A 20,174-nucleotide genomic window follows, 5' to 3' on the forward strand; every position below is an offset into this window, starting at 1 on the left:
TGTTAAGCCCGGTCTACACGTGCAATTTCAGAAACTACTTGCTTTGTTCAAATAAAGGAGTCGTTTTGTTTGTATGAAAAAATATTTGCATATATTACATTATTTTATTTTCGTAAATATATTTTTCTGTTTATAGTATACAAAAAGTGTACTCATTTCTTGGCTGATAGTACGGGTGTTATAATTTTAACATTGTTTGTTCAACCTTTTGATTTAAATTAAATTTATAATTTTGAATCCGATTAAGCCTGGTTCACAGGTTACAAAAATTATTAAAAATAATTTTGTTTTCTTGCATAAATTGTAAGTTTTTGCTACATTTAGCTTCGCTTAAGCTCATTTTACACTTCTAGAAAACTATAGAAAATAAATAATTGTTTTTTCCTTCAATTTAATTAATTTAAATACTTGTTAAGGGTGTCTCACACTTGCTGAAAAATACCCATTTTGGAAAATTGCATATATTTTGAAATTTTATAGTTTTGCATTTCATATACTAATCTGCGCTCATACAGGGTGATACTATTAAGCCAATCTCACACTATTAAACGTGTAATATATAATATATTGTACATATTCTCTCATTTTCGCATCGATTTATAGGTTTAGACATTTGCAAATAATCTATCTAATCTCACATTCTCGCAACATGGCTGACCGATCAAAATATAACCGACAGAGGCTCACCGCAAAACTTGATATAACCAAGTTGGCTGATTCGGTTCCCACAACTCTTAATTCTCTAAACAAATATAAAATTCGTGAAATAATTTCACAACTCAAACATTCTTACGGACTTTTCCGCGATGCTCAAAATGTGCTGGAGACGATCCCCGAGGAACCTACCCCCTCTACTGATTCCTCTGTGGTTTTTGATAAATATTTGGATACAATTTCTCTATTGGAAGAAAGGTTAGAGGTCATTGAAAGTTCTAATGTGACTGCTACCCCCTCCCTCCAATTTGACCCTAATTCTTCTCTAACCTCACAGTCTATGGCTAGGCAACGAACAGTAAACCTCCCTCGTATTCAGTTAAAACCATTTAGTGGCTTAGTTACTGAATACAATTCATTCATTGAGACCTTTGATACAATAATAGGATCTGATACTACATTAAGTGATCTGGAAAAACTCATTTACCTCAAAAGTTTTCTAACTTCCGAGCCTTTGACGCTTCTCGAGCATATCCCACTCACAGGTGACAATTACAAAATAGCCCGGGATAACCTGACACAAAGGTACGCCAACTCTAAATCGCTTATCAAAACTCTCATCTCTCAAATTCTTGATGCGCCTCCTATTTCTGGAAACGCAAATCACTCACAATTAAGAAATTTTCATACGGTCATGTCAAATAATTTCAAGGCCCTATTGAACTTGAATAGGCCCCCTTCAGATCTCTTGCATTTACTTCTCATACATATCGCTACTCAGAAACTCGACGCACCTACCATTAGGGCTCTTGAGTTCCAATCCGGTGGTAGCCAAGTTACCCCTGATTTTGTCCATTTTCTAGGGGAAATCGAGACACGCGTTGTTCATCTTGAGAATATTCAATCTCAATCAAAACCAAAATCGACTACTACTTCCAGACACTCTTTACACCTAGCCTCAGACACTTCTACCAGTAACCTTTCGCCTCGCTTAGGTCCTAAGAAATGTTCCTATTGCAACGACTCTCACTCGATCTACTCTTGTCCTCAGTTCAAGCAGTTGAATTCTAAAGAACGTTTTAGTTTTGTCAAACAAAATAAATTTTGTATTAATTGTCTTGGGTCTCACATGCTCGATCAGTGTAAATCCAAATTCTCTTGCATAGTTTGTAAATCTCGTCATCACACGTTGCTCCATTTCGACAAAACGGGTCATAGTAACCCTTCCGCGGCTGTTGGCCAACACAACTCAAATAATCATAATAAAACCGCTATCTCAAATAACTCCCATACACAGGGTAATTCACAACAGGGGCCCTCACATGTTAGAGCTCCTGAAACGGAAGTTAATCTTCAAAATTCGACTCCACATTCAATGGCTCTATCTGCAGCCTCGCTTGATAATCATTTGGTGTTATTAAGCACACTCCAGGTCTATCTTGTCGCTCCTAGCGGCAAGAGGGTCTTCGCAAAGGCACTTTTAGACTCGGCCTCACAGGTTTCATTTATTAGTGCTGACCTCGTAAAGGAACTGTCACTCACCACTAGAGATGGAAAATTACGGATCAATGGAATTAACTCCACCTCATCCTCGTCTCAATCTATTGTAGATACAACAATTTTCGCTGTCGCTAACGACGTTCCTTTTGACATCTCGTGCTCTGTACTCCCAAAGATAACAAATCCGCTTCCTCAAATTTCTATTTCGGCGAGCAAACTAAACATACCCTCAGAGATACCATTAGGTGATCCGATGTTCCATGTAACATCCCCAATTGGTATCCTGCTCGGTGCAGACCTGTATAACGATATCATTCAACCTGAAATAATTCGTTTGGGAAAAGGTCTTCCCGTTCTTCAACGCACTCTACTCGGGTACACGATATCAGGGTCAGTTCCAGACTTTGCTCTTAAGTCGAAAAATACTAAAAAGGCTTTGGAATTTTATTCAAACTCTCTCGTTACTTGTTGTTCTCATAACACTCCTTCCGCCGTAAATGAGCCGGTAGTGTCCAACGAGGAACTATCCGATCATTTACAAAAATTCTGGGAGCTGGAAGAAGCCGCTCCTCAGAACACCGATCTCATTAATGATCACCCCGCTGAAATTAATTTTGTAAAACATGTTAATGTTCTCCCCAATGGACGATATGAGTCCACACTCAATCTCAAACTCCCTATCGAAGATATAGACATGGGAAATTCGTTTCTCTCGGCAAAAAGACGTTTTCTCAGTCTCGAGAAACGTTTTCAACTCAACCCTGATTTATTGGAAAAATATCAGGACATTATATCGGAATATCTCAATAACGGACAAATAATTCAAGTGCCGTTAAAAATGCTAAATGACTCAGGTAAACCTAATTACTTTCTCCCTCACTTTCCCGTTTTCAAATCCAACTCTACTACTTCCACTCGTATAGTTTTCGATCCAAACAATAAATCGTCTACGGGAATCTCCCTCAGTGACGTCATAGACAAAGGTTATGTCGTCCAACATGAACTTTTTGACATTCTCGCTAAGTTTCGTCAGTTTAAATTCGCACTAGTAGGCGACATCAAGGCTATGTTCCTACAAATCGCCATTTGTCCCACTGAAACATTTCTGTTAAATTTTCTCTTTAGGGACAATATTCAGCAGCCTTTACGGTGCTATCAATTTCAAAGATTACCCTTCGGGCTCCCAAGTAGCCCATTTATCGCTCAAAGAGTTATCAAGCACATCGCTGACAACAACAAACATACCCACGAACTTGCTACTAGTGTTCTGCAAGAATCTATCTATATGGATGACCTGATCAGCGGTGCTGACAGTCTTCATGAATTAAGTTGTCTTTTCGAACAATTAACTTCTTTGCTAGAAACCCATGGTTTCCTCCTCCACAAGTGGAACTGCAGTTCTTCAGAATTTCTGTCTCAACACAATTTAAATCCCGTCTCTGAAGTCAGTCTTAACTTCACGGGATCTGATAAAGTCTTAGGCATATTCTGGGATTCAGAACGCGACCACTTTTCGTTTAAAACTCCTATCTTCAAATTGGCTAATGTTGTTACTAAACGTACTATTCTCTCCTACATTGCTACTTTGTATGACCCGCTAGGATGGTTATCCCCTGTCCTTGTGAACGCTAAGCTCTTGATACAGGAAATATGGTCCCAGAAATTGGACTGGGATCAACCCATTGACTCACCCATCATTATGAAAAATTGGCAAAACCTCTTATCGACATTCAAAACTATAGAAGAGGTCAAGGTACCTCGATGCTTACTTTTACAAAAGAAAGTTGTTGATGTTCAATTAATTATTTTCACCGACGCATCGGAAAAAATATACAGCACTTGTGTGTATCTCAAAGCGACATACTCAGACTTTTCTGTATCGTCGCGGCTTATCGCTTCTAAAAACAAAATTTCTCCGCTAAAAAATAAACTCACCATCCCCAAATTGGAACTTTGTGGAATAGTGTTGGGAGTCACTCTGGCTCATAGACTTTTTCACATCTTCAAGAAAAATTTGAGTATATCTTCATCTCATCTCTTTGCTGACTCTACAATTGCCTTGTCTTGGATACTTTCTAAAAAACACATTTGGAACATTTTTGTACAAAACAGAATTCAAAAGGTCAATTCCTTGTTGGAAACTTTTCCTTGTGATTTCCATTTCGTCAGAAGTCACGAAAACATCGCTGACCCCGCTTCCAGAGGGATAAATGTCTTTGATAATCCCCAGACCACCGAAGACTGGTTATGCGGACCTAGCTTTATTAGAGACAATCCCATCGATTTTTCTCTTCATCAAATTCCTCATTTTCAGGATGATCTTCCTGAATTAAGGAAGTTAGTTGTCTCAAACATAGCAACAAATCACGAACTCAACGACACCTTTGAAAATCTATTCGCTAAATCTTCTTCTTTTCGTAAAATTCAAAGAATTGTCGCTTATCTTTTTAGATTCATCAGTAATATTAAAAAGAAAATAAATAACTCTCCACGAGATACGGATATATTGACGCCACCCGAAATGGAGATCGCTGATCACGCGATCATCAGGTATATCCAAAGTATCTACTTTAAAAAAGAGATTCTTGAATTGAAAAATGCTAAACTCGTGACCAATAAAGCCATTCGTAAACTCAACCCCTTCCTACAACATAATGATGGGCTGATTCGTGTGGGAGGACGTCTCCGACACGCCCCCATATCGTATAATCAAAAACACCCCATTCTACTTCCTTCTAAATGTCGAGTTGTAGAACTAATCTTGACTCAAGCTCATCATAAGTTATTACATTCAGGCGCGCAAACAGTACTTTCGTATGTCAAAATGAAGTACTGGCCAATTGACGGATTAAGACAGATTAAACGCTTAATTCGTAAGTGTGTAAACTGTTTCCGATTCATGACACCCAATTCTGTTCAACAGATGGCAGATATGCATCCCGATCGTGTACTCCCCACTAGACCCTTCCAAGTCGTCTCAGTGGACTATGGGGGGTTCTTCTTAATTAAGTCCTCACATTTGAGGAAGGCACCGCTTTACAAAGCATACGTAGCCTATTTCATTTGCATGAGCACTAAATGTGTTCATATCGAACTCGTCACAGGATTAAGCGCAGAAGCCTATATTCTTACTCTGAAAAGGTTTATTGCCAGAAGATCCACGCCCAGTATTATTTGGAGCGACAATGCCACAAATTTCCATGGGGCAAAAAATGAAATGCGCGAATTCTATGATTTTTTCTTAAATCAAAATAATTCGGAACAGATTAAGGAATTCTGTACTCAAAACTCCATAACTTTCAAGATGGGTGTTCCCCGCAACCCCCATCAATTCGGCCTCCATGAGGTAGGAATAAAGAGTGTGAAGTATCACCTCTATCGAATTATAGGAAATTCCCACTTCACCTTTGAAGTGTTTAACACAGTATTATGCCAAATCGAGGCTATTCTAAATTCGAGACCCATCACTAGGATGTCGTCTGACGCCAATGACTTCGCTTTCCTATCTCCAGCTCACTTCTTAGTTCAAAGAAGTTTAACCGCGCCCCCTGAACCAAGTGTTTCAGAGATACCTGAAAATAGGTTGAATCTTTTTCAGCGTATTAGTAAAATTCAACAGCAATTTTGGAAATTGTGGAAAAAAGACTATCTTTGCCTCCTGCAGCAAAGAAATAAATGGACCGACCCTACTGACCCTGTCAAGATCGGGGATTTGGTTCTGTTGAAGGAGGATGGTACTCCTCCACTCTTATGGCCAACTGCCAGGGTAATAGATGTATTGCCTGGTAAGGATGGTCTAGTTCGTACTGTCAAGATTCACACTACTCACGGTGATTTTCTTCGTGGTATTACGAAAATCGCTGTGATTCCCCTGGAAGATTAAAATCTATCCCTAGGGGGAAAACTTATCGTTTTCCTCCATTTTATCGTTGTTACCCCTTGTGTATATAAACTCTAATTTCTTCAAACATTTCTTATCGTTGTGCACATCTTTGCCAATCCCCTCTCTTCGAGGTGATATAGGCCATCTCTCTCGCCTGTCGCCCCCGGCAATATGTACAATAAATATATTATACACGGCTCACTAAAATAATTAGTTACGCCCCTGTACTACTGATTACTTAAAATTCAAGTAGTATTTATGTAACCTTTCTGGAAACTCCAGGTTATTGTTGAGACTCGCATTTGAACCCCTCGCCGGGGCAGATCGTCAAAAGCTTCCTAACGAGAATCATCTCTAATCTATCGACGCTCCCGCTATTCGTAAAAAGGCCGCATTTTACCGGCTTTTTTTGCTATCGTTTTATACCGCTCAGATAATTCAATCTGCTCAGTATTATCGACGATGATTTATTTAGCGTATTAGTGAGTGCCTTACAAATGAACCAAATGGATTATGGAATTCAATCAGAGCTCTGATGTGACACGTCATCAAGGAATAAAACTGTAAGTACTCTACATGTATGTGAACATAACTTATTAGTCGTGATACTGTATGCATTTTGAACCATATACCTCTCGTAGCAAATATTCTTTGTGCCATTTATGCAGATAATACTTTAAATTACATATGAAAAATCGTTATCTACTCTTAACCAGCTTACCTATGGGAATATACTCTATAACCGTACAATAAGTATAGGTTACTATTGTTAAGGATACTTTACGTATTGCCTAAACATCATTTTTAGGTAAAATTGTGGCTTATTTCCCATTTGAATATACTTGATTATTATTATTTTATTTCGCGGCAATTTCGCTAAACGAAAGTTATTTTCCTCATAGGACATAGGCAAACTCCACACTTTTTTGTCTCTCCTGTAAATTTTAAATTTGTGACTTAGGCAATTTGCGATTTAGACCGACGATAAGTGCTTCCTTGACCTGAAAAAGGCGTTTGACAGAATCCGAAGAAAGGACGTATGGAAGACACTAAAAGAAAAGGGAGTCGACAGACACGTAATAGAAGTAATAAAGGATATGTACAAAAGTAATACAAATACAGTAAGATCCAATAACGAGGAATCCAGAGAATTTACTACAAGTCAAGGCGTCAAACAGGGATACGTGCTGAATCCACTGTCAGGGCCGGCGATAAAGGGCCTCCAAGGGATGCAATGCAGACGGGCGCCCTTATTTTGGGAGCGCCTAAATGAGCTTTTTTTCTTCTGATGTTATACAAAATACTAATTTTAAAAACCGAAGGGCGCCTATTCTAGTTTTTGCAGGCGGGCACCTTATACCCTGGCACCGGTACTGTCCACTGTTATTCTCAGTGGTACTGGATGAAGCGATAGAAAAGCCAAGAGAAGAATGAGAAAACTAACATTAGGATACTGGCAAATGAAACGGACTCAACTATTGGAGCTACTATTTGCAGACGACATGGTTTTGATAGCAGAAAACAGAGAAGACTTACAGACAAATCTTGAAATCCTAGAAGAAAAACTATCAAACAGAGAAAATAAAAACAATGATAATTTCAAATACGAGGAAGACACACGCAATAGAATTAGACGGGAAACAACTAGAGCAAGTGGAATATTTTAAATACCTAGGAGTAATAATCGAACCAAATGGTAAACAAGACAAGAGAATGGGACGAGCAGGAAGCTTATTTAACACTATGAAAACAACATTTTTGGGGAAAAAAGAGATACCGGAGAAAGTAGCATTCTTCTAAAGAGTACCGGACATTCTTCTAAAAGGGCCTCTGGTCTGCTCAATTCTAGATCTAATTTCACCGTAATGGTGGCTTAATCCCTTCCAGTGGCGTCGTGTGTGTCGGCTGTCCGGGGCAGAAGACAGTTTTGCCGCTCTCTTATTTAGGTATTTTAATATACTATACATGAATACTATACATTACATACATTAATAGGGAACTTGCATAAAATTTTAAATTCGAAAAAACTGTTATAAATCACAACAGAACATAATTTAAAACATGTATCAAATATTAAAAAGTTTTGTTTGGATTTCGTTTGGCCCCTAAAGATGATTATAGATTCAAATTAAAACAGGTGGTTCAAAACGCGTCGTGGCGTCATTCGTTTAAATTATGTTTACATTCTTCCAAAAAAGTAAACAAAATTTAAATTAAACATTATAAACGTCAGTAGAAAATACAATGTAACCTCACAAGTGTTTTTGATCGTTTGAACTATTTTAAATGTCATTTAATAGTGTCAGTGTCAAAACGAATGCCAAACCTAATAGGGAACTTGCACATTTTTTTATTGGATAATAATATTCAGTTTCCTTTAAAAATAAGATTTCCAAAATTTCACGCTTTAAAACCTCATAATAACATAAGTACAAATTTAAAATCTATATATTTTTTTTGTTTTCTGGCCTTGGTTTAGAGAACCTTTCTTCTTCTTTTTCTTTTGCCCTTTAATTCGTCCAATTCTGAACATAGGCTTCCCCCAGTTTCCTCCATTCGCTTCTGTTTAGTGCTTTCTGTTTCCAGTGCGTTCCTCCTATCTTTTTAATGTCGTCTCCCCATCTCATCTGGGGTCGTCCTCTTGATCTCTTTCCTGTCCATGGTCTCCATTGTTGTATCGTGCTATTCCACCTATTGTCCGTTTGTCTAGCGTTATGACCTGCGAAGCTCCATTTTAGCCTGGTTATATGTTGGCCTGCGTCTTTGACTTTTGTTCTATTTCTGACCCAGTTGTTTTGCTTTTTGTCTGTCAATTTTACTCCTAACATTGCTCTCTCCATGGCTCTTTGTGTCTTTATTATTTTGTCCATGTTTGCCTTGGTCAAAGTCCATGTTTGGCATGCGTATGTGAGAATTGGGAGTATGCACTGGTCAAACACTCTTGTTTTTAAGTATTGTTGTATTTTTTTATTCTTTAGGACCCATTTTAATTTTCCAAATCCTGCCCAGGCTAATCTGACCCTTCTTTTTACCTTCGCTGTTTGGTTTTCCTTATTTATTTTTATAATCTGTCCCAAATATATATAATCATTAACCGCTTCTATTGTGGTGTCGTTTAGTATTACGTTTCTATTGTCTTGTGTGTTTGTCATTGTTTTTGTTTTGGCAAAATTCATTTTTAGACCTATTTGTTCGGATTCATTTGCTAGTTCGGTTAGCATGGTGTGTAGTTCTTCAAAACTTGATGCTATGACTACTACATCGTCTGCATATCTTAGGTGGTTTAGTTTCTTTCCATTTATGTTTATTCCCATGTTTGTCCATTCCATTGTTTTGAAAACATCTTCCAGTGCTAATGTAAATAGTTTAGGAGAAATGAAGAGAACCTTTAGTCAATTTAAAATAGTTCAAAGGATCATTCACTTGTGAGGTTACATAACTGTATTTTCTACTGACGTTTATAATGTCTAATTTTAAATTCTGTTTACTTTTTTGGAAGAATGTAAACATAATTTAAACGAATGACGTCACGACGCGTTTTGGACCACCTGTTTTAATTTGAATTTTTAATCATCTTTAGGGGCCAAACGAAAGCCAAACAAAACTTTTTAATCTTTGATACATGTTTTAAATTATGTTCTGTTGTGATTTATAACATTTTTTTTTAATTTAAAATTTTATGCAAGTTTCCTATTATGTATAAAGAACTTTTCGGCGAGAACAGTCCACTGTATACGTCTACTTTTTTTAAGAGCAAAGTCTTGTATTGCACCGTCAATGTCTATTGCATTATACACCTCTTGCTCAATGGACAAAATAGCCAATTTAACTAGTCTTAGAGTACTCATTGTCGATATTTAATAGTTATTTATGAAACAGTTCGTGAAGTATGCTTTTTGCGAACGCATGCGATATTTAGTGCACGAGCGACAACGGAGCGAGTGCTATACATCGCGTAAGTTCGCAAAAAGTACTTCATGCACAGTTTCATACAATATTTTATCGATGATGAACAAATAAAAAAACTGTAACTCTTCGTCACTGAAATTTATTTCTATTCTACAATTTTTAGAACTTTGATATTTAAAAATTCTAACTTCTTTCAAACCACAAAACTCTCAAAACTTTTGTCGTAATTTATTGCTCATTATGTCATCACCATGATAACGCGAAAGTTACGGATATTTGATTATATGAAAGTGTGTCAAAAACAGTGCGAAAAAGTAAGTCCCATTTAAAATACATTGTTACTTCACGCACACTTTAAACACTTCACGCACTGCTATCTATAATGACAGTTTTCACAAACTAAAAACTTATACATAATATGACATAGAGTAGATAAATAATTTTTTTATTATCCAACATAAACGAATGAATCAAAAACCAGAATGTTAAGAAAACGTAAGGCTATAGTGGGGTTTTAATTTCAGTATTTAATAAATGCTATAATAATCCACAGGATGATGCGAACTTTGAGAAAAAAACACAGTTTGATTGGTACACCCGGTATACAATGAAAATTTACCTGTTTTAGCAACAATATTATTACAGTGGTATTGATAAAGAGTCAGGCTATAACATCTTCAAAAAATCACTTAAATCGGCCAACAGGTTTAGGGAATATGAGACATCAAAATTGACCAAATTTTTAAGTGGGCCGATTTCTATGCACGTAAGTTTATGATTTGATGATTTGAACAATTTATAAAATTGACAGTTGATGCAAATCACATAAATAAATCGATTTTTTGCATTATAACAAAAAAATTTATACAGGGTGTTTCATTAATAATTGTCCATATAGTAACTGGGAGACCTTAGCACAAAATAAGAAGATTTAACCTAAAACACTTAAATAGAATGTTGTTCCTTACTGAGTTACAGGGTGTTTTATCTAAAAATTTAAAAACTATTTTTGCTCAGCGTTTTAAAACTATTCGACTTATCCTTTTCATACTTGGCAGAAAGTATAAGTACTGTAAAAACTACTAAATATGTTAAACAAAGGTTTCTGGCTATCACCAGAGGCGTACGACGGGCGAAAGTGATTGGTTGACCCTTTCCAAATTCTACGCCACTGGCGGAATTGCTATTTTAGTTCAATTTTTGGATTCTCCAATACATTCTATGAAAATAATATATTCTTCATTCGTAACGATAAAGTCATTAGTTTTCGAGATCTTTGAAGTTAAAAATGAAACGACACGGTTATTTTGATTAATGTATTGTGTCGCTTCATTTTTAATTTCAAATATCTCGAAAACTAATGACTTTATCGTTAAGAATGAAGAGTATCTTATTTACATAAAAAGTATTGCAAAATCAAAAAATTACACTAAAATAGCAATTTCGTCAGTGTCGTAGAATTTGGAAAGGGTCAACCAGCCATTATCCACTGTCGTACGCCTCTGGTAGTAGCTAGAAACGTTTATTTGTCTTAATTTAGTAGGGTGTACAGTACCTACACTTTCTGCAAAGTACGATAAGGATACGCCAAATAGTATTAAAGTACTGGGTACAAATAATTTTTAAATTCTAATCATATGAACCATATCATAAATTAATCAAAATAACTGTACCGTTTCATATTTAACTTCAAATATCTCGAAAACTAATGACTTTATCGTTACCAATGAAGAGTATATTATTTACGTAGACAGTATTAGAAAATCTAAAAATGGCGCTAAAATAGTAATTCCTCCAGTGGCGTAGAATTTGAGAAGGGTCAACCATTCACCATCCCCTGTCGTACGCCTCTGCTAGTAGCTAGACAGGTTTGTTTATCATAATTTAGTAGGGTGTATAAGTAGTCGCACTGTCTGCCAAGTATGAAAAGGATACGTCGAACAGTTTTAAAATGCTGAGCAAAAATAGTTTTTGAATTTTTAGATAAAACACCCTGTAACTCAGTAAGGAACAGCATTTTATTTAAGTGTTTTAGGTTAAATCTTCGTATTTTGTGCTAAGGTTTCTCCAGTTACTATATGGACAATTATTAATGAAACACCCTGTATATTTACAATCCAAAAGTCATTAGTTTTTTCTTTGTTGTTAATATTTTCTATAAATAAAATTGATTAAAAATATGTATTAGAATACCGGAAAATCGTAAAACCCTGGCAACATCGTGATGAATATCAAAAACCAGAATGTGTAATTCCTAGTAGGCGCCAAATAAACGGTGGGCGCCGCTTGTACGAGCGACGCGCCGGGACGCTGCCATGTGAAACTAGTTAATGTACAGGCGTTGCGTCATTACTTTCGTCCTGTGAATGAATATGACGCCGTGAAGGGTCGAAAGGGCAACAATATCGATGATATCTTCCCACTGAAAGATTTAAATATATGTATAATCAATATCAATGCACGTAGATTTTTGTTAAAAGGTCTTTAAAATGTACACGTTGTTTCAGGAGTGTCAGGTCAGTAAAGAAAAAAAATATCTGACAAAAAATCTTATACAGGTCTTTGAAAATTCTAAAATGTTCTTATACGACAGATAGTTAATCACAAATCCTTGAAGACATATGTACCCACACCTGATCTTGCGTTTTTCTTTACAAATATGTAATAAAAAGTGAAAAAAATATTTTTTGCCTATAGAACATTTTATACACTGTTATGCTCTACTTTATCTCTTTTATTAGATTGATTAGCAAATTCTTAATATAATCAATTACTCAATTAATTTGATTTCTGCTAATGTAAGCAAAACCAAATTCAAATTAAATTTTCTAATAAACTTTATTCTAAGGGATAATTTTGGATTCGATGCAATACCTTTGATTTGTGGCTTCTAGTATCTCTAGTTGCTTACTCCTACCAGGATAAAATAGGGAAATTAAGCACATTCAATATCATATAAATGTAATCTATTATTTATTTATCCAATATGCCGTATAAATAAGATGTGAAAAAATACTTAAATCTTAATTTTTTGCAACAATTCCTTATTTAATAAATTAAGCTTTAATTCTGATGTCTCCTTGTTTTAACAAAAAAAAAATATTTAAATAAATTATTATTTATTCATACTAAATTTAATAAAATTTACTTTTCTCCTTTTGAATTGATTACTTAAAGTTGGAATGACTAACTAAGTTATAGAACTGTTCAATACAAAAAAAAGAGCATATATGGTGTGGATATAAACAAGCTCTCTCCGTTTCGACAAATGATTTGACTAACCTTTTTGTTTCTTCACTCCTTCTTTTCCCAGATTGCGTTGTCCTTGATTCTCCCACACCTACTCTTTGGATGTTGCGAAAAGGTCCCTCTCGTCCAAACTGCTTCAAAAACAAACAAAACCAGGACTCCTCGAATTATCTACTCAGTTTTCTCCTTGCTCGATATCTTGTGCAAATAGATACCAATCAGCTACTCGTTCTAGACAGAACAAAGGAATCTTCCTCGGACACAGGAAAATTCACTTCTCAACCGGTCAACGATTTCGTTTCAACTTGATTCTGCTCGCAAAGGCCGATTTCACCACTTTACACTGACTTCTTACTTTTCGAAAACTGGCGACTGCTCTCTCTCGATATTAATCACACAGTGCCTCTCTTTTCTCTCCTAAATTCAGACTCCACATTCTCATCCCTTCCATCGATCTTTTTCTACCAATCAAAAACAACCTCTCTACCCAAAACATCCATACTTTCCTTTCCTAAGAAAACCAACTTAATTTGTATCCAACTTTCCATTTTGTTAAAATTCTAAGAGATATCAAACTACTATCGTTTTTTCAAAAACTAAACAAAAGCCTTACATTATAAACTTGATAAAATTTCCTGAGAACGCCTGAAATGGTAAAAACAGCCTGTCTAGCTGGTGTGCAACCCTCTGAATCGAAAACAAGCAAAACCATCATTTATTATTTTTATTTCCTTTACTCGGATTTGAGTACTGAACGTTCCTCTGCTGTCCGTTTTTCCTAGACGAATGAAAGCGAAATGTGATCGTTCCCTTTCGTTTTCTATATTCGTCGTCTGCTGTCTTATTAATTGAAAAAGTCGCAGATAAAGGATGTACCAGTAAGAACTTTCAACACGAAAAATCTCAGTTTTAAAATACTATTTACCATTTTTAATTCTTATTAAATTGGTGGATTCTGCATCTGAGATTCTTCAATTTGTTGATAAAATTTGTTTACCGTTTAAAACCTTCAACGAATTATTTACAAAAATCCTATTGCTGTTCACAAAACGAACTAACATGCACTTTCCAATATTTTCGAACCATTGTCTGTAAATCCTTTCAAAAAACCCATTAACGAAAAAAACCCTATACAATTTTTGGTCATATACAGGGTGAATAAAATCTATGATCTCGTTGTCTCTGATATAAATTTATTTTCTGAATTTTTCCAAAAAACAATTCTACAACAATACATTTTAGAGAAAAATTGTTCAAATAAAAGTTGTAGATCTCAAAAATATGTTTAATTTGCGAGTTTCTAAATTAAAATACATAAACAATTGACCGATTAAAATAAATACCCGATAGCTGGAACGATGCGGAGAAACTATTAGGTAATGTTCAAAAAAGGTAGCCGAAAAAATTTAGAAAACTACAGACCATTAACATTATTGAGTGTTGTATTTATTATACTACTAACGAAAATCATGACAACTAGACTCACAACTAAGCTTGACGGATACCAATCAAGAGAACAGGCGGGATTCGGAAAGGGTTTTAACACTAATAGCGACCATCTGCTATCTGCTAACACTAAAAATAGTGATTGAAAAGTAGAACGAATATCAAATTCCGTTATAAATGACATTCGTAGATTTCCGAAGGGCGTTTGACGGCATAAAACATTTAACCATCAAAAACTCAGTACAGAACGGCAGGTTCACGGACTTAATAACAAACATAATATAGGTATACAAAAACGCGAGTACCACAATAAAATTGACAGACAAACACGCTACAGAACCAATAAAGGTGGAAAGAGGAGTCAGGTAAGGAGACACAATATCGCCAAAATTGTTCAATCAGGCTATGGAAGACATATTTAAAAAATTATAATGGGAAAAATATGGAATAAAAATAAATGGGGAGCTCTTGAACCACTTGATATATGCTGACGATATAGTCCTGATAACAGATAAGAAGGAAGAGTTACAGAAGATGGTTGAGGAACTAGGTCTAGAGATGAACTGTAGTAAAACCAAGACTATGACAAACCAAGAAGACAAATTAGAAATAGTAGTCAAACAGAACAAATTAGAGCAGTTACTTGGTAGAATACCTACATATAGTAGGTATGATATTATTGATCCAAAAGATGGCATAACCCAGACATGCAAAGTGAAAGTTATCCTCTAACACCAAATTGTTCTATATGGTCCACATAATGTTCAGAAATAAGTCACACCATTTTGAGCGTCGGGTTTGGGAGGGAGAGGGGGAAAAATCGGTAAATTCGTAGTTTTTTACGTTTTTCGTCAATATTTCTAAAACTATGCGGTTTAGCATGAACAACCTTCTATACAAAAATGTTCTACATTAAATTTGAAAAAAAAGGTCCAACGCATAATCTTTCTAAAATGAACGGTTCCAAACTTACAGAGGTAGTATAGTATAATTGGTCCAAAAAAAGGCCTAACCCAGACATCAAAAATAAAAGTTTTCCTCAAACACCAAATTGTTCTATATGGTCCACATGTAGTTCAGTAAAAAGTTACACCCTTTTGAGCGTCCAGTTTGGGGGAGAGATGGTGGAGAAGTCGGTAAATTAGTAGTTTTTTTACGTTTTTCGTCAATATTTCTAAAACCATGCTTTAGCGTAAACTAAAATGTTCTATACAAAAATGTTCTACATAAAATTTAAAACAAAAAAGGTTCTATACATAATTGTTATAAAATCAACGGTTCCAGAGTTACGGAGGGTGAAAAGTGGAGGTTTTCGATACTTTTTATATTTTTTGGACAATTGATGATGCTTTTGGGTGGTGAGGTTGACGTTTCTTCAAGGGCTTATCACTGACATACCATCAGCCACTGAAAAAGCAAATTTTATTTACAAAACGCAAATAAAATTTATTTCATCATAATAAAGGTATTATAAAAATTTATAAGCAAAAGGTCAGCCCATTTTCAAACGATTTTTTTATAACAATTTTGATAAAATGGTGAATTTTTTTAATGCACCTTAAAAATTGAAGCCTCAAAAATCGATTGCAGTCTAGTAAATACCTCTATTAGTAAATATGTACCTCTATAGTCACTGTTTGGGAAAGCACAGTTGTTGTTTAAATAATCACTCTCCGAGACTTTGATACATGATGGTTGCATCTTAGATTTTGGTTGGACCATAAAAATTACTATGCAAAACTTTTTTGAAGTATCTTTTTTTCGTAAAATTAATATTAAAAATGCTTCCCATACGTGGCCAACTAAATTACACACGCTGTATATTACATGCACATTATACATTTTAAGTTTTGTTTAAGAATAATATTTGTTTTAAGGTCTTTCGCCAATATTGTTAAAATTAAATTGTTAATATAAAAACATGTAGCAAGCAAGAGACTATAGTATGTATTAATAATTACCCCAGGAAGCAAATCATTTAAAAATCGAACAATTATTGGCCGTTGAAATGCTAAACGCATTTAAGTACATCATATAAATTCATATCTGTAATTAATAATTTACGTGTATACACTCTGTCCTGTCAAGAAAACGAAATTAGGTTAGGATAACCTCTGGTTAAGAGCTTAACCATCACTCCAAGCTCTGGTTAAAAATTCTGTCGGTTAACCACAACTTCGCCGTTGACCTGATATTGTGAAACACATATTTCGGGGTAACTTCTGGTTATCTCTTAACCACAAGTTAACTTCGACTTGTGAAACCGGCCGTAAGAGTTTGCCATACTAATTTAAAATTATGGCTAGTTGTTAAAGTATCTAACTTTTTTATGGTCCAACATAAGCGAATGAATCAAAAAACAAAATGTAGAGAAAACATGACGCTATAATTCGGTTTTAATTTCAGTATTTTTTATATGCTAGAATATTCCACAGGGACCACAGGGTCATGCGAAGTTTGGGAAAAACACAGTTTGATTGGTACACCCGGTATAATACAATAAAAATTTATCTGTTTAGCAACAATAGTATTACAGCGATATTGTTAAAGAAGGCTATAACTAACATATTAAAAAAAATCACTTAAATCGGACAACAAGTTTAGGAAATTCGAGACATCAAAAATAACCCATTTTTGAAATGAGCGGTTAATTTTGCAGGTTAGTGTAGATCACTGAGGAAACAAGAACTTACTTAAAACTGTTACATGGATAAAAATAATTAAAATTACCCCCTCCGTGGCTCAGTGGTAAGAACGAGTACCTTTAGATCGAAAAATACGAAAGGTCGTGCGTTCAAATCTCACCAAGGTCAGAAATTTTTCGTTTATTATAAATTAATAAATGAAAATAGTGTCTGTCCTTGTGGGATCGGTACTCACCGGAGGGACCGCAGACATTCGGATACAATTAGCGTCTTTTTGCAAAGACAATGACGTTGACTTTGCAAAGTAACAAGACATTTACTCAACACACACAATACACATGACACTAGGTACATAACTGTAACAATTTACCGTACCTACCATGTCAATGGCCATTAGTTGTAGAGGCATTAGCTAAATAAAAAAAAATAAATCTGCTTGTTTAAGTCGTATTACAATAATACAATATCCGAAATTTGTCCGGTAGGTCATAGGTACATATTATTTTATAAATTCTCTTACAAAACTTCTGCTATAAAAACAGTGCTGTCAAGCATTTCCCAATCGAGTATAACACCTATAAACAAACATTAAGGACGCTTATCAAGAAGTGTACGTTTTCTCGCAAGGTGGTTTATAAAATGTCTTTATGGCAGGGAAATTTCACGATAAATTCGTTATCTGGAGAAACTCCACAATAAAAAAGCACATTTGTATACAGTAGCAGTCTCGCTTTGCTCTCTAAATATCAGTATTAGTCTGAGTGAAACGTTGTACAAATTTTCATCTCATTTAATATTTTTAAAATTTCAGACTTTCCTTCATAGAAAACCAGAATGAATACGAGATATAAAAGTATTATTTTTGTTGCAGGTCTTTACTTTTGTTCTTCACAGAACAATAATTAATTGACTACTCTCAGGTCTTAACAAACTGGTCACGTAACGGTCCCGACCTCAATCCTATTGATCATTTATAAAAGCAACTTAAACGCAAGGTCTAAAGTGGTAGCCCGCGACCCATTAATAAAAATTAAATTTTTTATTCAGTAATTTAAGAACAAAAGAATATTTTTCCTGTATGCTATTAAAAATTTGTTGAATAAGTACTACATATTTGAATACTATACAACTAAACTTAAACTGTGACACAGCCACAACACAAAGATTACTGGAAACAGCAGAGATAAGACAAACGGAAGATCGAGTGAATAGTGAAGACATTAGAAAAAAAATATAACGTATAGTGTGTAAACTATTGGGTACTAAATAGAAAAAAAAAAGAATGGAATAACCACAGAAGCGGAATCCTCAGAAGTATCGGACAACCACGCACAATATGGAGTGACAATCTTCTATAGAGGTATCAATTCAATGAACAAGCAGAATTCCTTCTAAGCACGAAAAAGAAGAACAAGAATAAGCTATTAAAAACTTAATCGCTAACATAACACTCAAAAATACGGTAATTAGTTGTAAAAATTTCAGGTCCACGGAGCATTACTTCTTTCCATTAATTCTACTGATTTCGTTTTTCAAATATTTTCCTTTTGATGTTTATTAATAAACATAATAAACTCAAATCATTACACTCTCAGATTACCAATTCTCGTAATATTTGTGTTTGACTTTATTCCTGTGAACGTAAGTTTAATAAAGCGTGTTAATTTGGTTCAGGAGTTGAAGAGTAGTGGGAGATAATAGAGGCGTAGGTTTTCAGGGACAGCCTGAATAAATAATGCGGCTCAATTTTAAACCCTCTGATTTATGTCACGGGTCTCGCTACCCTTGGGCTCTTGTGGGAGGTATCTCCGGTTATAGAGCGCGTAGGTTACTAATAAAACATTAGTTTTACTTTTATTAGAGCGCCTTCGTTCGCTAGACGTTATACAAGGTGTAAGATAAAAGTAAAGTGATACAGTCGAACCCGCTTATTGGAATAGGCTTCGTGCCAAGCAAAAATATTCTTATAACCGGGATATTCTAATAATCGATCATTGGTGGCTAGCCGTAATTAGTGTACCGAATATACGTAACAATAGTACATACTGTATTAATATGTATATGAATATGGCTTTAGGTGTTTTTATGTCAATAATACAATAGCGTAACTTATTTATTAAAAAACCAAATTACATTATATTATGGGGATGCATACAGTAATTAATATGAAGTGTATGCAGTATTATATGGATTATGTAAATATGTTCGTATTAAAATACATAATATACTTAAAAAGAAAATTATTTATTTAGTCTTGAAAAATAATCGGTAATTGTAGCTTGTTTTCTTGTTACATAAAATACTAGTCACTTTTGTTGCTCTGAATTATAAAAATTAAAAAAATTTACAATGGTTTGGCCATCCCGAAAACGTTTTATATCTTTACAAGCAAATTAGGATAATCGAACTGTTTCTTAAAAATTTTATAACAGGCAACTGGGTAATATGTATATGTATAGTTTGTAGACAAAGGAAATTATTTTACGACTAAATTTGTCGGTAAACGATTGAATTGATACTCATAACAACGCAATAAAATATTTATTACCTATCTGACAAACCCAAATAATATAAATAAAACAGCACTACTTACAGGCCTTCGAAGCCCTTGGCGAGAAACCATAGTACAAGACATAATTTAAATTTTTAGGATATTCGAAATTGTAAGTAAAAATTTATTCGTTGACTTGAAAAGTATTCTAATAAGCGGTATTGCTTTATAAATACGTATTCCAATAAACGAATAAATTTATTAAGGAGTAAATGGAAACGTTTCGGGACCTCGAATTTATATTCCATAAACCGGGATATTCCTATAACTGGTACCTACTCTAATAAGCGGGTTCGACTGTACTCGAACCAAATTTATAGCTCAGGTGTATTACCCA

General features: G+C 34.8%; 2 protein-coding genes across 3 annotated transcripts in view; one reads left to right on the forward strand and one right to left on the reverse strand.

The window, feature by feature from the left end:
* LOC126892044 (uncharacterized) overlaps positions 1-20,174 on the reverse strand; it is a 72,850-nt gene that overhangs the window by 47,410 nt on the left and 5,266 nt on the right. The gene's annotated exons all lie outside the window — the stretch shown is intronic.
* Positions 1-20,174, forward strand: part of LOC126892042 (protein spire) — a 70,784-nt gene that overhangs the window by 844 nt on the left and 49,766 nt on the right. Inside the window, exon 1 of one of the 2 annotated variants that reach the window (XM_050661467.1) lies at positions 6,315-6,600. The exons of the other annotated variant lie outside the window; for it this stretch is intronic. The gene's annotated coding sequence lies outside the window, so the exon portion shown is untranslated. Of the gene's footprint in view, positions 1-6,314; positions 6,601-20,174 lie in introns of those variants that run through there. 2 annotated transcript variants of the gene reach the window in all.

The sequence above is a fragment of the Diabrotica virgifera genome, chromosome 9 (genome assembly GCF_917563875.1).
Source record: "Diabrotica virgifera virgifera chromosome 9, PGI_DIABVI_V3a".
In the NCBI taxonomy this organism is placed as follows: Eukaryota; Metazoa; Arthropoda; class Insecta; order Coleoptera; family Chrysomelidae; genus Diabrotica; species Diabrotica virgifera.